This window comes from Triticum aestivum, chromosome 3B, assembly GCF_018294505.1.
Source record: "Triticum aestivum cultivar Chinese Spring chromosome 3B, IWGSC CS RefSeq v2.1, whole genome shotgun sequence".
Lineage (NCBI taxonomy): Eukaryota > Viridiplantae > Streptophyta > Magnoliopsida > Poales > Poaceae > Triticum > Triticum aestivum.
In genome coordinates, this window is record NC_057801.1 from 70581087 (window position 1) to 70597693 (window position 16607).

Genomic DNA, 16607 nt, shown 5'->3' on the forward strand with positions numbered 1-16607 from the left:
GCGCGCCAAGAAGGCAACGGGGGAGGCGAAGGGCAAGAAACCAAGCCGTGGATCATCGTCGCACTCGGGGCTGCCGCCGGGCTGGATCCAAGGCGATTGGATCCGGTCTTCGATCCGGCAGGAAGATCTGACCAATCTAGAGGAGTCTCGGCTGATTGCAGCGGGGGCGGCGAGGCTGCCGAAGGGAGAGACGGAGCGACAATCTCGACTTTGCCTTTTTAACCGACTGGGAGCGAATGGTGAAGATATGTTTGAAGAGACCCCAGTGCGGTCGACACCCTAAGAAGTTCTCGCACATACACCCACCTTATCCAGATGTGCGGGGGCTTAGGTATCCAAAAGAGGAATAGGAGCGCTTTCCCTACTGTGACCCTCCCTGAATCCGTTAGAGGTTAGCAATCATCCTGGTTCTACTGCCAAGACGTTGCGACTCCAGGTCATTCGACCGGTCTTCCTCCTTTTTCATTCGACCGTGTCCAAACTCCGGCTCCACTAAAGGTTACTACTGCCGAGACCATGGAGACGGGGATGTTAGTGGACCGGGTGGTCCACCTCATCAATGACGGTGTCACTGGCCTGGACTTGCTAGAGGTGTTCCTCGCTCGGCGTATCCAGCCTCTCCAGGCCCATGATCACTCGATGTGGTTGTATTCTGGACCAGACGACACCACTCGGGTCCATCCAGAAGAAGTGTCGCTCGACACCGTGGCTCATGCTTGAAGAGTATTACGGGCACTCAAGATAACCCTAGAGGATCCAGGCGAGTCGTCCCTTTAGGAAGTGACAACCCACCTGACAAGGTACATTCTCCGTTCCGAGTGTTTTCCGCTTGCGTTCCGACTGTGCTCGATGTTGACTGACTCTTGTCTCGACCGATTTGCTTTGCAGGTATTCACTAAGATGTATTCAATGCCCAATGGCAAACAGGCTTTGGTGCCGGACCAGGAGGGGGAGGACAGTGCGGAGGAGAGTGGCGAGTGGGAGTCTCTGGAAGGGGAGGAGGAGGAGGTGAGCGAGGAGTCGGACGAGCAGGAAGAGGTTGACTTGCCGCCGCGCTCCGAGCATCGATCCAAGCAGCAACACGATCCGTCCGGCGATCGTGTGAAGAGTGCGGCTCCAAGTGCCGCCACCCAGAAGCGCGCTCGGACGTAGACTCCGGAGCCGACGGAGAAGGTGGCTAAGAAGCCAAAAGTCGCCCCTTCCAAGACCCGAAAGACATTGTCGCGAATCAAAATGGACGTCCCTGTTGCCTCAAGTGGGTATCTTATTTGTGTTTCCGTAAGTCGACTGAAAGTTCTCTCGATCCGACTGACTAATCCTTGTGCCCTTCCAGCCCCGCCTCTGCTGCCACTGACATGGACGTTGACAAGGCACCAGAAGACGAAGAAGCCACCTCACGAGCTGGTAAGTTTGTTCAACCCAGTTTTGTTTAACTGAGTGAGTGGTCAATTGACTGAAAAATTTATATTGCTCTTCTTATGTAGCTCCGCAAGATATCGTTGTGCTCCCTGATGACGAAGAAGAAGAAGCTCCTCTACAGGAGAGGAAGAAGAAGAGTGGAGGTTCGAGAAGAAGGAGACTTGAAGTCCAAATCCCTCAGTCGACACCAGCACCGGAGGCGATAGCTCGGACAAACGTCACATTTGCTAACCCGTTGACGACTGATCATCCGTCGGGGTCAACTGCAAAGATGCCTGCTGCACCAGTGCAACTCCACTCGTCTGACCCGGCCGCTACTTCGACTCCTCTGGAGCCATCCCTCTTTGCTACATATCAGACTTCGGACGACTCGCCGAGTTCTGCTAGGGAAGCTCTTCACCAGGCGAATCTTGTCATGGAGCAGGTGAAAGTGATGCATGAAGCTAGTCAAATAGCTTACAATGCCAGCACTGCCCTTCAGACCAATGTTCAGGTCAGTAAACTTCCAACTGAATTTTTGAACATTGCTTTATATCTGATCGCCTAGTGGGTGTTCCTTCGTTTAGGACTCAAGAAATCTCTGATTTTGCACTTTCCGAATCAGTGGGGGCACGTCAAGTGCACCCACTGGGTGTAGTCCCCGAGACCACGGTCGACTGCTGGCAGTCGACTGAGGTCTGATGAGTGTTGATCATTCTGTATCTTTTTTAAGCTCTTCACTGAGTGTTGATCTGATCCAGTGGGGGCATGCTAAGTGCACGCACTGGGTGTAGTCCCCGAGACTACTGTTGAATATTTGATTCGACAGTAGTCTGAGAATAAATCTTTCCCTTCACTGTTACTTGTATGTGTCAACTGACATGTCTGTCTTTCTGGCTGGAGAGGTCTTGTGATCTTGGAGCTCGTCTCACCGAATTAAAGAAGAAGCATATCAGTGTTGAACTTGATCTCGAACTGGCGAAGAAGAATCTGAAGAAAGCTCAAGAAGAAACAACCATCATGGGAGGTAATCACTCGATCATTCTGTCTGCTTTGTAGCTTCACACTTGGTGCTGGCTTTTCTTTTAGTCTCTTTGAACCGAGTGAATTCACACAAGCATATGTGTGTAGTGAAAATCGCCAACTTCAGTCTTGTCTGAAGAGTGTTGTTTCTATAGAGAGGATGAAGGAAGCTCTGGAGAAGAAGGATCTGGACTTGGCAGCTGCTCAAAAGGAAGCGCGCGAGAAGACGAAGCTTGCGGACGAGAAGCTAGCTTCAATCGGCAAGTTGGAGGATGAGAACGCGACATTGAAGATGGCTATCTCAAACGCTAATCGTGAGGTCGAGCAGCTGAGGAAGGACAAGGAGAACTTGACCGCTGAAGTTGAGGGTCTCAAGACCAGGACCGACAAGCTAGAGTCTTATTTAGAACAGCTTGCGGCAAAGCTTGTCCTGAAGCTTGAAGGTATGTCTATTCAGTTAAATAACCATCGTCGACTGGGATTTGCAATACTGTCGACTCATTGTTCGTTGTGATGAAACGGAACTCTGTGAGGACTTTGAGGCTGAAACTAGATGGGTCGAGACAGGTCTCAACCCATCAATTGCCCCATGAAAGATGAAGTCACGATGAACTTGCTTCGACTGGAATCGCGCTTGGATGGTGCAGTCGACTATCTAGCTCGGCTGAAGGCGGCGATGGTCCGAGTGGATGCCGAGCTCTGGCCACAGGTGGAGATGTCTCGAGACCTCGAGTACTTGATGACTTGGCTGAACCAAATTGCAGACCAAGTGCAAGAATGGAAGAAATCTTCTGCGCGCTGTGGGGCTGACGTTGCCTTGTCTTTGGTCCGAGTGCACTGCAAGGAGGCCAAGGAGGACAAGCTGGCAGCTCTCAAAGTGGCAAACACCAAGAAGCATTCCTTCTAGGACTTCATGGCCACTTTCCTCGAGGCAGCCACTCGCATCGCCGACAGCATCGATCTTGACAGCTTCTGCGACCCGGCCAGTCCTTCTCCCGCCGAGTGATTTGAAAAACATTATGTCACCACTTTGATTTGCCTTAGAATGTCGAGTGGATTTGTAATCGTTAAAACTCCTTCGGGTCTGGCGCCCGAGCACTTTATTTTGCGGTTAGGAAACTTCGGATTTATCACCCCTCATATTGCGCCTGTCTTCGAATGAAATTCGCCTTTCTCCCAAATTACTGTCCGTTTGTTTAATGCAGCTTCTGGAGAAGAATGGCCAGTCGCCTGATCGAGCGATCTTTGAGTAGCATAGATCAGCTCATCAGTAAGGCACTCAACAATGGTCTTGACGTTCCAGTCGACCGGTCGGGTGATCCTTGCGCAACATTGATCAGGTCATCAGCAAGGCACTCAGCAATGGTCTTGACGTTCCAATCGACTGATCTGGTGATCCTTGCGCAACATTGATTAACCCATCAGCGAGGCACTCAGCAATGGTCTTGACGTTCCAGTGGACTGGTCGGGTGATCCTTGCGCAACATTGATCAGCTCATCAGCAAGGCACTCAGCAATGGTCTTGACATTCCAATCGACAGATCTGGTGATCCTTGCGCAGCATTGATCAGCTCATCAGCAAGGTACTCAGCAATGGTCTTGACGTTCCTGTCGACCGATTGGGTGTGGTTTTCAAAACTTAGGCGACTACGAGATTGCAGCTAAGCCCCCGAGTGAGAGGTTGGCTCTTCACTCGGTAGGATTTTTTGAAACTTAGGCGAGTACGAGACTGCAGCTAAGCCTCCGAGCGGGAGGTTCGCTCACCACTCGATAGGATTTTTTCAAACTTAGGCGAGCACTGGGCTGCAGCTAAGCCCCCGAGTGAGGGGACTGCTCTTCACTCGGTAGGATTTTTCAAACTTAGGCGAGCACTGGGCTGCAACTAAGCCTCCGAGTGAGAGGACTGCTCTTCACTCGGTAGGATTTTTTCAAACTTAGGTGAGCACTGGGCTGCAGCTAAGCCTCCGAGTGAGAGGACTGCTATTCACTCGGTAGGATTTTTTCAAACTTAGGCGAGCACTGGGCTGCAGCTAAGCCCCCGAGTGAGAGGCCAACTCACCACTCGGTAGGATTTTTATCACTTAGGCGAGCACTGGGCTGCAGTTAAGCCCCCGAGTGAGAGGCAGACTCACCACTCGGTAGGATTTTTATCACTTAGGTGAGCACTGGGCTGCAGCTAAGCCACTGAGTGAGCGGCAGACTCATCACTCGGTAGGATTTTTATCACTTAGGCGAGCACTGGGCTGCAGCTAAGCCCCCGAGTGAGAGACAGACTCACCACTTGGTAGGATTTTTGTCACTTAGGCGAGCATTGGGATGCATCTAAGCCCCCGAGTGAGAGGCAGACTCACCACTCGGTAGGATTTTTATCACTTAGGCGAGCACTTGGCTGCAGCTAAGCCCCCGAGTGAGAGGCAAACTCACCACTCGGTAGGATTTTTATCACTTAGGCGAGCACTGGGCTGCAGCTAAGCCCCCGAGTGAGAGGCAGATTCATCACTCGGTAGGATTTTTATCATTTAGGCGAGCACTGGGCTGCAGCTAAGCCCCCGAGTGAGAGGCAGACTCACCACTCGGTAGGATTTTTGTCACTTAGGCGAGCACTGGGCTGCAGCTAAGCCCCTGAGTGAGAGGCAAACTCATCACTCGGTAGGATTTTTATCGAATCGACTTAGGCGCAACAGATTCGCGGCTAAGGTAATGTACACAAAAGAAATAAACAACAACTATGCGGGAGGAGTAAATTATGTCTTTTTATAGTCAAACTAAAAAGTATTTCTTATTACATCTGATCGGTCTAAACATTTAAGAATAGAAAGGGCGGAGCAGATCCGCATTCCAGGCGCGCGACTCATCTTTATTGTGTTCGACGTTGAAGAGACGATACGCTCCATTGTGGAGCACCTTGGTGATGATGTAAGGGCCTTCCCAAGCGGGGGCGAGCTTGTGTGGCTTTTGTTGATCCACTCGGAGGACCAAGTCCCCTTCCTGGAATGCACGACACCTTACGTTCTTGGCATGGAAAGGACGCAAGTCTTGCTGGTAAATGGTCGATCGGATCAAGGCAATCTCCCTTTCCTCCTCCAATAGGTCGATTGCATCTTGTCGAGCTTGCTCTGCTTCTTCTTCTAAGAAGAGCTTGACTCGGGGAGCGTTGTGGAGCAAATCGCTCGGTAAGACAGCTTCGGCTCCGTAGACTAGAAAGAATGGAGTCTGTCCAGTTGACCGATTGGGGGTTGTCCTCAGCCCCCAAAGCACCAAGGGTAGTTCGTTGACCCAAGCCCCTGCCGCGTGCTTGAGATCACGCATTAACCGAGGCTTCAGCCCTTTGAGAATCAATCCATTCACTCGTTCCGCCTGTCCATTCGACATGGGATGGGCGACCGAAGCGTAATCGACCCTCATGCCTTGGGAGGCGCAAAAAGCTTTGAACTCTTCCGAATCGAAGTTCGAGCCGTTATCCGTCATAATGCTGTGTGGGATGCCATATCTGAATATAAGTTCTCTGATGAAACTCACAGCTGTGCTTGCTTCAAGGCTCTTGATGGGCTTGGCTTCTATCCATTTGGTGAACTTGTCTACTGCTACCAGCACATGTGTAAATCCACTCCTCCCTGTCCTCAGAGGTCCAACCATGTCCAGACCCCAAACAGCGAAAGGCCAGACGAGAGGAATGGTCTTCAGAGCTCATGCAGGTTTGTGGGACATGTTGGAATAAAACTGACAACCTTCACACTTGTCCACTATTTCCTTTGCCATCTCGTTAGCGTGCGCCCAATAAAACTTGGCTCGGTATGCTTTGGCTACGATGGTCTGAGAGGACGCATGGTGACCACAGGTTCCCGAGTGAATATCATTAAGGATCATTCGGCCTTCTTCAGGCGTGATGCACTTCGGGCAGGCTCCAGTTACACTCTCTCTGAACAACTGTCCCTTTATCACAGTAAAGGCCTTAGACCGTCGGACGATCTGTCGAGCCTCTTCTTCATCCTCCAGGAGTTCTTTCCTAAGAATGTATGCAATGTATGGTACCGTCCAGTTGGGAGTGATGACCAAAACCTCCATGATTAAGTCGACCATGGCTGGGACTTCAACTTCAGTCGGATCCGTGGCGCTCTTGGGCTGCGGTGGTTCTTTGGTGAAAGGATCTTCCTGAACCGAAGGAGAATGGACATGTTCCAGGAACACATTTCGGGGAATAGCTTCTCTCTTTGAGCCTATCTTGGCCAACTCATCGGCGGCTTGATTTTTCAGTCGGGGTATATGGTGGAGCTCCAAACCTTCAAACCTCTTCTCCAGCTTTCTCACTACATTGCAATAACCTGTCATGGCTGGGCTCCTGACATCCCATTCCTTCATAACTTGGTTAACCACCAAATCTGAATCGTCATAGACCATAAGGCGACGGACGCCGAGTGAAATGGCCATACGCAACCCGTATAGAAGTGCTTCATATCAAGCTTCGTTATTGGAAGAATCAAAATGAATCTGGAGAACGTAACTAAGCCTGTCTCCGCGGGGGGATACCAAAACTACTCCAGCACCCGAACCATTCACCATCTTGGAGCCATCAAAGAACATAGTCCAATGCTCCGAGTGAACTTGAGTCGACAATTGCTGCTCAATCCATTCGGCAAGGAAATCTACAATTGCTTGGGACTTGAAGGCCTTCTTTGCCTCGAACTTGATATCTAATGGAAGGAGTTCAATCGCCCATTTTGCCACTCGACCAGTTGCGTCTCTGTTATTCAGAATTTCAGATAGTGGCACGTCGCTGAAGACTGTAATGGAGTGGTCAGAGAAATAATGCGCCACCTTCTTCATGGTCATGTAAATTCCATAGACAAGCTTCTGATAGTGTGGGTATCGTTGCTTGGAGGGAGTCAAAACTTCAGAGAGATAATAGACTGGGCGTTGAACTTTGTAAGCTTTTCCTTCTTCTTCTCGCTCGACCGTGAGTACTGTGCTGACAACTTGTCCAGTGGCTGCAATGTAGAGCAGTAAAGGCTCTTTGCTGATTGGCGCAGCGAGCACCGGCTAGGTGGAAAGTAGGGTTTTGAGCTCTTCAAACGCTGCTTCAGCTTCATCAGTCCACTAGAACTTATCAGACTTCTTCATCAATTGGTAATGAGGCAAGGCCTTTTCACCGAGACGAGAAATGAATCGACTCAGGGCGGCCAGACAATCAGTCAGCTTCTGAACGTCATGCACTCGCACGGGGCGTTTCATCCGGAGGATGGTATCAACTTTTTCTGGATTGGTGTCGATCCCTCGTTCGGAACTGAGAAAACCGAGTAACTTTCCTCCTGGAACTCCGAATGTGCATTTTGACAGATTAAGCTGGATATCATACCTTCTCAGGTTGGCAAAGGTTCCTGCTAGGTCAGTCAATAGGTCGGAACCTTTGCGAGACTTGACCACAATGTCATCCATGTACGCTTCCACATTCCAACTGATTTGAGTGAGCAGGCACTTCTGAATCATTCTCATGAATGTGGCTCCGACATTTTTCAAACCAAAAGGCATGGTGACATAGCAAAAGAACCCGAATGGGGTGATGAAGGCTGTTTTTATTTCATCGGGACCATACAGTCGGATCTGATGGTATCCGAAATACGCATCTAAGAAAGACAAGCACTCACACCCCGCAGTCAAGTCAACAATCTGATCGATGCGAGGGAGAGGGAAGTGATCTTTCGGGCAGGCCCGATTGATATGCTTGAAATCAATGCACATATGAAGTGAATCGTCCTTTTTAGGAATCATGACTACATTGGCTAACCACTCGAGTGGTAGATTTCACGGATGAACTCTGCTGCCAACAATCGAGCCACTTCTTCGCCAATTGCTTTCCCCTTCTGCACGGCGGACCGCCGAAGGTGCTCTTTGACGGGTTTTACTTTGGGGTTGAAACGCAAACGGTGCTCGGCCAGTCCCCAGGGCACACCTGGCATGTCAGAAGGTTTCCATGCAAAGATGTCCCAGTTCTCACGGAGGAACTGAAAGAGCACTTCTTCCTATTTGCTGTCGAGCATCGTCGACATATGAGTCAGTGCAGCATTGGGATCCGTCGGATGAATATGAACTGGCTTCGTCTCACCGGTCGATTGGAATGCAGAATCTGTGGCAGGCTTCTTGGCTCTAAGCAAATCACTCGGATCTGCATTCTTCTGATATTCTTGGAATTCAACTGCCGCCATCTGTTCGTCGGCGATCTTGGAACCTTTTCGGAAACATTCCTCAGCCTTCTGCCGATTGCCTGTAACTGTGATCACACCTTTGGGGCCAGGCATCTTCAGTTTGAGATACACATAACATGGTCGAGCCATAAAGCGTGCGTAGGCTGGCCTACCCAAAATGGCATGATAGGCACTCTGGAAATCCACGACTTCAAATGTTAACTTCTCCTTTCGGTAATGCTTCGAATCACCGAAAACCACGTCGAGGCCGATCTGACCGAGTGATTCGGCTTTCTTCCCAGGGATAACACCGTGGAAGCTCATGTTGCTCTCACTAAGTTTGGACATTGGAATGCCCATCCCCGTCAAGGTTTCAGCGTAAAGGATGTTTAGACCACTGCCACCATCCATCAGAACTTTGGTCAGTCGAGTGCCCCCGACCACAGGGTTGACCACCAGCGCTTGCCTCCCAGGGGTGGCCACATGAGCGGGATGGTCTGACTGGTCGAATGTGATGGCCGTCTGGGACCACCTCAGATAGGCGGTCTTCTCCGTAGGGGCGACCATGTTCACTTCCCTGTTGATGACCTTCAATCGACTCTTGCTTTCAACATCAGCAAAAATCATCAGAGTGGAATTGACTTTGGGATAACCATCGTCTTGCTCTTCATCTTCCTCTTTGTCCGACTCATTTTCCTTCTCATTGGGTGGTTTCTCTCGGAACTGCTGGATTAGGAGTCGACACTATCGAGTGGTATGCTTTGGGTAAATCAGATTACCTTCCTCGTCTTTCTTCGTCTGGATGTGGCACGGCAAATCCAGCACATCATTTCCTTCCTTATCGTTCACCTTCTTAGGGGGCCAAGGCCCCTTAGGTTTTCCCTTAAACTTTCCTTGATTCACTGCGGCGATCTCTCCAGGAGCTGCTGGCTCGGCCTTACACTTTTGTTTCCGACTGGAGTTACCTCCACCGGTCTCCTGGCCGGTTGGTTTGCTATTCCCGCTACGGAGTCGATCCTCTTCTTCCCCGTTAGCGTACCGAGTGGCTATCTCCATCATTCGAGCCAGAGTCATATCGCCAGTCCGATCGAATTTCAAGACCAATTCTCTGTATTTGACGCCTTCCTTGAAGGCGCACACAGCCTGATGTTCTGAAAAGTTCTTGACGGTGTGATGCAAAGTGGACCATCTCTGGATGAACTCCCTCAAAGTCTCATTCGGCTTCTGCACGCAGTGCTGTAGCTCAGGCAATCCTCCAGGTCGCTTGCACGTGCCCTCGAAAGTTCTCACGTACACTCGGGATAGCTCTTCCCAACTGTGAATACTGCCCGGAGCCAACTGAGTCAGCCATGCTCGGGCCAACCCTTCCAACATGAGTGGGAGATGCTTCATCGCTATCTCATCGTTACCACCCCCAATCTGCACAGCCACTCGGTAATCCTCAAGCCAAGTTTCAGGCTTGGATTCACTAGTGAACTTACTGACCCCGGAAGCCAGCCTGAAGTTGGGAGGTATCACTGCTGCCCTGATGGCTCTGCTAAACACTCAGGACCAGAAACATGCACTCGGCTGCCACTTGGACGATCTTTGCCTGGGTCTTCTCTATGCGCCCTGTTTCGGTCGACCAGACCTTGAACGAGGATAGATCTCGCGTCAAAGCCTGGCTCCCTTGGGTCGACTGAAGCTCTGCGCTCACCACTATGATGATGCCTGTCATCGTTTTGCCGAGGCACATACGACGCACACCTCGAGGAAGGCGTGGGTCCTCGACGGTGATTGCCACGGTCGAGTGGATGATCATAATGCCTACGCCCTTCACGCCGCGGAGGTGATCTGGGGCTGTGAGCCGACTGAACCGTGTCTGCTGCAACGGATCTGCTATGAATCCTATTTCACGACTGAGGTACTGCTATATTCTGCTCTCCTGTCGCCCTGAGCAGGGCCCTGATCTGCATCAACCCTCTGCCAGCTTCTGACTGGGAAGATTGGATAGACTCTGTTATGCGGGCTGCGGCTGTGAGATTCTGAATCGGAGTGCGGTATTACCTTTGGTGGAGTCGGAAAAAGTTGTGGTTGACTGGACTCATGGATCCGCTCCTGAGTGCGCTCGTCGAGAGCCCGCTGGAGGTTATCCAGTAGAGTGCGCTCAGCCAGATTAGCCAGGTGCACCTCCTCCAAGGCCCGCGCTTCGGGGGTTTCTCCTACGATGGGCGTGTGGAGTGCATCCATGTTGCGGTGACGAAGTTCTTCCCTCTGCTGAGAAGAGAGGGGCTCGGGTCGGTATTCCTCGTGGGCGTGCGACAGATCGCCGCCTCCGTCTCTGCCGCCCTCGCAGCGGAAACCAGGTGGGCTGTGAGTCCCATCGACCATTAAGACTTCGGCCGCGGGATCGCTGCTATCGCATTCGGATGCGGTCTCCGCGGAGCCAGTCGACAGATCGAACAAGCCGTGGAGAGTTTCATCGGGCTCAATTGCCGCGACTTGATGGGTGGTCGATTGCTGAGCCACCGCGTGTTTCACCCACTGCTGAAGCCGCGATCGACCGGATCGCTTGCGGCGGCGGGCAGCAGGGGAGGAAAACGCCATTGGGGCCGACTGGTATTGAGTCGACGGCTGCCGAAGAAGAACGCCACGAACGCACGCGCGGAAGTGCGTCGCTCCTTGGATGGGGAGCGCCTCAGTGTCCAGGGGAGCTTCTTGGAGCCACGCGGAGTCGTCGGCGATGAAAACGAGCGCGCCGAGACGGATCTCGCGGCCCTCAGCCAGCCCGCCGCCGGAAACCATGATGATGGTGATCGGAAAAAACTTGCAACTTCACCAATAAGTCGCTAAGACACCTGCCCCATGGTGGGCGCCAACTGTCGTGGTTCTAAACCTGACAGTAGAAATGGGGGTAGGTATGGAGAGGCAAGATCTCAGCTATGGCAAAGATGTGCACACGAGGTTTATGAGTTTAGGCCCTTCTCAGAGGAAGTAATATCCCTACGTCTCGGTGCCCGGAGGCGGTCAATTGGATTATATGTGCTGTATTACAAAGGGCGTGAACCCTTGTGCCAGAGGAGGGGTGCGGCTTATATAGAGTGCACCAGGACCCCAGCCCCACTCCATTACAAGGGAACAAATGTACATAAAGTAGGGGCATTACTGGTAACGCCAGCAGTATGTACTCTTAATGCTCATGAATACTAAGGAGTAAATATCTGGCCGTTGCGTGCCCTCCTGACTACTGGTCTTCGATATGGTCGAGTGATCTTCCTTGTGGTCGAGTGACGACAGGTAACGACCGTCGAGTGATGTGACCGTCGAGTGGATTACACTCGACGTATGAGACTGGTGCTCTTCCGTTGACTCTTAGCCTTTTCATCTTCCAGGGTAGTGACCTTGGGTAGGATGTATAGGTCGAGCCTATGACCCTACCCTGGGTCTGTATCCTCGTCACCGCCCCCCTCTCCTTGTCCTATTCGGACTATGGGGGAGGGGCGCGCGGCCCAGCCCTTGCCTCCTCTCGTCTTCTCCACTAGGGCCCATGTAGGCCCATTAAGCCCCCCGGGGGTTCCGGTAACCTCCCGGTACTCCGGTAAAATCCCGATTTCACCCGGAACACTTTCGATATCCAAATATAGGCTTCCAATATATCAATCTTCATGTCTCGACCATTTCGAGACTCCTCGTCATGTCCATAATCACATTCGGGACTCCGAACAAACTTCGATACATCAAAACTCATAATATAATTGTCATCGAAACCTTAAGCGTGCGGACCCTACGGGTTCGAGAACTATGTAGACATGACTGAGAACCATTTCTGGTCAATAACCAATAGCGGAACCTGGATGCTCATACTGGCTCCTACATATTCTACGAAGATCTTTATCGGTCACACCGCATAACAACATACGTTGTTCCCTTTGTCATTGGTATGTTACTTGCCCGAGATTTGATCGTTGGTATCTGAATACCTAGTTCAATCTTGTTACCGGCAATTCTCTTTACTCGTTACGTAATGCATCATTCCGTAACTAACTCATTAGCTACATTGCCTGCAAGGCTTATAGTGATGTGCATTACCGAGAGGGCCCAGAGATACCTCTCCGACAATCGGAGTGACAAATCCTAATCTCGAAATACGCCAACCCAACATGTACCTTCAGAGACACCTGTAGAGCTCCTTTATAATCACCCAATTATGTTGTGACGTTTGGTAGCACACAAAGTGTTCCTCCAGTAAACGGGAGTTGCATAATCTCATAGTCATAGGAACATGTATAAGTCATGAAGAAAGCAATAGCAACATACTAAATGATCAAGTGCTAAGCTAATGGAATGGGTCAAGTCAATCACAACATTCTCCTAATGATGTGATCCCGTTAATGAAATGACAACTGTTTTGTCCATGGCTAGGAAACATAACCATCTTTGATAAACGAGCTAGTCAAGTAGAGGCATACTAGTGACACTATGTTTGTCTATGTATTCACACATGTATTATGTTTCTGGTTAATACAATTCTAGCATGAATAACAAACATTTATCATGATATAAGGAAATAAATAATAACTTTATTATTTCCTCTAGGGCATATTTCCTTCAGTCTCCCGCTTGCACTAGAGTCAATAATCTAGTTCACATCATCATGTGATTCAACACCAATATTCACATCTGTATGTGATTAACACCCATAGTTCACATTGTCATGTGACCAACACCCAAAGGGTTTAATAGAGTCAATAATCTAGTTCACATCCCTATGTGATTAACCCCCAAAGAGTACTAAGGTATGATCATGTTTTTCTCATGAGAGAAGTTTAGTCAACGGGTCTGTCACATTCAGAGCTGTATGTATTTTGCAAATATTCTATGTCTACAATGATTTGCACGGAGCTACTCTAGCTTATTGCTCCCACTTTCAATATGTATCCAGATTGAGACTTAGAGTCATCTGGATCAGTGTAAAAGATTGCACCGATGTAACTTTTACGACGAACTCTTTTATCACCTCCATGATCAAGAAACATCTCCTTAGTCCTCACTAAGGATATTCTTGACTGCTGTACAATGATCTACTATTAGATCAAAATTGTATTCCTTTGACAAACTCAGAGCAAGGTATACAATAGGTCTGGTACACAGCATAGCATACTTTATAGAACCTATGACTGAGGCATAGGGAATGACTTTTCATTCTCTTTCTATTTTCTGTCGTGGTCGGGATTTGAGTCTTACTCAATTTCACACCTTGCAACACATGCAAGAACTCCTTCTTTGACTGTTCCATTTTGAACTACTTCAAAATCTTATCAAGGTATGTACTCATTTAAAAAACTTATCAAGCGTCTTTATCTATCTATATAGATCTTAATGCTCAATGTGTAAGCAGCTCCACCGAGGTCTTTCTTTGAAAAACTCCTTTCAAACACTCCTTTATGCTTTCCAAAAAATTCTACATCATTTCCAATTAATAATATGGCATTCACATATACTTATTAGAAGGTCTGTAGTGCTCCCGCTCACTTTCTTGTAAATACAGGCCTTTCCAAAAGTCTGTATAAAACCATATGCTTTGATCAACTCATCAAAGCGTATATTCCAACTCCGAGATGTTTGCACCAGTCCATTGATGGATCGCTGGAGCTTGCAAATTTTGTTAGCACCTTTAGGATTAACAAAACCTTCTAGTTGCATCATATACAACTCTTCTTTAAAAAAATCCATTAAGCAATGTAGTTTTGACATCCATTTGCCAGATTTCATAAAATGTGGCAATTGCTAACATGATTTGGACAGATTTAAGCATCGATACAAGTGAGAAAATCTCATCGTATTCAATACCTTGAACTTGTCAAAAACCTTTCGCAACAAGTCGAACAAGTCGAGCTTAGTAGATAGTAACACTACTATCAGTGTACGTCTTCCTCTTGAAGATCCATTTATTTAACATGGCTAGATCATCGAGCAAGTCAATCAAAGTCCATACTTTGTTCTCATACATGGATCATATCTCAGATTTTATGGCCTCAAGCCATTTCGCGGAACCTGGGCTCATCATCGCTTCCTCATAGTTCGTAGGTTCATCATGGTCTAGTAACATGACTTCCAGAACATGATTACCGTACCGCTCTGGTGCGGATCTTACTCTGGAAGACCTACGAGGTTTGGTAGCAACTTGATCTGATGTTTCATGATCATCATCATTAACTTCCTCACTAATTGGTGTAGGAATCACTGGAATTTATTTCTGTGATGAACTACTTTCCAATAAGGGAGAAGGTACAATTACCTCATCAAGTTCTACTTTCCTCCCACTCACTTCTTTCGAGAGAAACTTCTTCTCTAGAAAGGATCCATCTTAGCAACGAATAACTTGCCTTTGGATCTGTGATAGAAGGTGTACGAATAGTTACCTTTGGGTATTCTATGAAGACGCACTTCTCCGATTTGGGTTCGAGCTTATCAGGTTGAAACTTTTTCACATAAGCATCGCAGCCCCAAACTTTAAGAAACGACAACTTTGGTTTCTTGCCAAACCACAGTTCATAAGGCGTCGTCTCAACGGATTTTGATGGTGCCCTATTTAAAGTGAATGCAGTTGTCTCTAATGCATAACCCCATAATGATAGTGGTAAATCGATAAGAAACATCATAGATCGCTCCATATCCAATAAAGTGCGGTTACGATGTTCGGACACACCATAACGCTGTGGTGTTCCATGTGGCGTGAGCTGTGAAACTATTCCACATTATTTTATATGGAGGCCAAACTTGTAACTCAAATATTCTTCTCCACGATCAGATCATAGAAACTTTATTTTCTTGTTATGATGATTCTTCACTTCACTCTGAATTTCTTCGAATATTTCAAATGTTTCAGACTTGTGTTTTATTAAGTAGATATAAGCATATCTGCTCAAATCATCTGTGAAGGTCAGAAAATAATGATACTCGCCACGAGCATCAACACTCATTCGATCGCATACATCGGTATGTATTATTTCCAATAAATTAGTAGCTCGTTCCATTGTTCCGAAGAACGGAGTTTTAGTCATCTTGCCCAAAAGGCACGGTTCGCAAGCATCAAATGATTCATAACCAAGTGATTTCGAAAATCCATCTTTATGGAGTTTCTTCATGCGCTTTACACCGATATGACCCAAATGGCAGTGCCACAAATAAGTTGCACTATCATTATTAACTTTGCATCTTTTGGCATCAATATTATGAATATGTGTATCACTATGATCGAGATCCAACAAACTATTTTCATTGGGTGTATGACCATCGAAGGTTTTATTCATGTAAACAGAACAACAATTATTCTTTGACTTTAAATGAATAACTGTATCGCAATGAACATGATCAAATCATATAAATGTTCAACACAAACGCCAAATAACATTTATTTAGGTTTAATACTAATCCCAAAAGTATAGGGAGTGTGCGATGATGATCATATCAATCTTGGAACCACTTCCAATACACATCGTCACTTCACCCTCAACTAGTCTCTGTTTAGTCTGTAACTCCTGTTTCGAGTCACTAATTTTTAGCAACCGAACAAGTATCAAATACTCAGGGGCTACTATAAACACTAGTAAGGTACACATCAATATCATGTATATCAAATATACCCTTGTTCACTTTGCCATCCTTCTTATCCACCAAATATTCAGGGCATTTCCGCTTCCAGTGACCATTTCCTTTGCAGTGTAAGCACTCAGTTTCAGGCTTTGGTCCAGTTTTGGGCTTCTTCGTGGGAGTGACAACTTGCTTGTCATTCTACTTGAAGTTCCCTTTCTTTCCCTTTGCTCTTTTCTTGAAACTAGTGGTCTTGTCAATCATCAACACTTGATGCTCTTTCTTGATTTCTACCTTCGTTGATTTCAGCATCATGAAGAGCTCGGGAATCATTTTCGTCATCCCTTGCATTATAGTTCATCACGAAGTTCCAGTAACTTGGTGATGGTGACTAGAGAACTCTGCCAATCACTATCTTATCTGGAAGATTAACTC